Genomic DNA, 1,495 nt, shown 5'->3' on the forward strand with positions numbered 1-1,495 from the left:
CACGATCCCGTTTATCTCCCCACCCCTTGACCTTTAAACACCAAAATTTAATAGCATCAAACTCTCCAATATACAAATCTCAGTGCAAAATTTCAGTATTTTCAGCAAAAAAAAGCACAGGACTGATTAATCTTCAAACAGGGTGAACAAAATTGTTTAACGAAAAGGTCATATTAAAAATTCCTTGCGTGTTTATTTTGAAAATTTTAAAAAGCTTTTAGCATTCTGTTTATTAAGTAAATGGCGAAAAATTAATGAATTCAAATCATTTGTATTTACAGTTATACTTGAATTTTTTATAAATTTTCCTTAGTTAAAAAACATTCATAGTAAAATAAATGCTTCAGTTAAACGGAATGTTGAGGAAGAAACTAGTTATGTTTCGTGGAAGTTTAAAAGTTGAAATTAGAAACACCAACTATGCTTGTTGGAGTGCTGTTATTCCAGTCATTTCATCGTGTAAAATTGCGTAGATATTCATCATCGGATAGCATATTATTTATATTAGTGGCAGAGAATTAATTTCACTCTAATTTAAGTAGAAAGTATGAAAAGCCGACAGTTTAATTCGTCTGGCAGAAGCAGAGTGGCGCAGTGGGAGCGTGCTGGGCCCATAACCCAGAGGTCAATGGATCGAAACCACTCTCTGCTAACAGATTCGTTTTGCTACTTTCTCCATCGAACATCGTTCATCGTTTCGAGCATATCAATCAGTTTACCTAACGCAGTAGAAACTGGATATTTTTGCTTTTCCAGACGAATGAAACCAACACCGATATGCTGATCGAAGATTTTGTTTCACATTCTGACATTTAAGTTTACGGATACACGAAAATGCGTATTTCACAAAAAGTAAAATTTCGATATAAAAAACTCATTAAAAATTCACAAGTCAGAAACGATCATGTTACAGCGAACATTGGACACTTTCAAGTAAGTCAAGCAAGTGTTACTTACTGCAATTAAAATTAATAAAATACCTTAAACACAATTCGGTGATATTATTAGTGTTCTATTGCAGTAAACAGATCAGTCGTTACGTGCGTGTCGAATGTGCATTCAATATAAAGGTGAATGAAGTATAAAAAGTATAAATTCGTAGTAAAGCAATTAAGTAAAAAAGAAAGTGTTGCCTTTGCAGCTTGATGGAATTAAGCACCCGCTGCTGTAAAACAGAACATGGCAGTTGCGCGAAATAACCCGTCAGCGTGAAACTAAAATACCACGTATACAAATTTTGAAATTTGTGCTTTACTATCGTTTACTACAATCTGACAGTGCCGTGAAATGATATTAAAAATATCAAGTACAATTGCCGAGAGCGTAGTATAAAATTTTAACAGCATTCCAATTCTGATGATTGTAGCTCGTGATTCCTTAGAACGGGGGTGTAGTGCATGAAATAATTATTAAGGTCAAATTAAAGTATTCTTAATGCAGGCAGGCCGAAAATCTAACTGATACTGGCAGGTTTAACACTCAGGTCGGACGTTGC

At 34.3% G+C, this 1,495-nt stretch overlaps 1 non-coding gene across 1 annotated transcript; it reads left to right on the forward strand.

The window, feature by feature from the left end:
* The first annotated feature begins 580 nt into the window (after positions 1 to 580).
* Positions 581 to 652, forward strand: Trnam-cau. The gene has a single exon. It is a non-coding gene; the product is annotated as a tRNA-Met (tRNA).
* The last annotated feature ends 843 nt before the right edge of the window (positions 653 to 1,495 follow it).

This window comes from Centruroides sculpturatus, unplaced genomic scaffold, assembly GCF_000671375.1.
Source record: "Centruroides sculpturatus isolate CEXI.00-Female unplaced genomic scaffold, Cexi_2.0 scaffold7312, whole genome shotgun sequence".
In the NCBI taxonomy this organism is placed as follows: Eukaryota; Metazoa; Arthropoda; class Arachnida; order Scorpiones; family Buthidae; genus Centruroides; species Centruroides sculpturatus.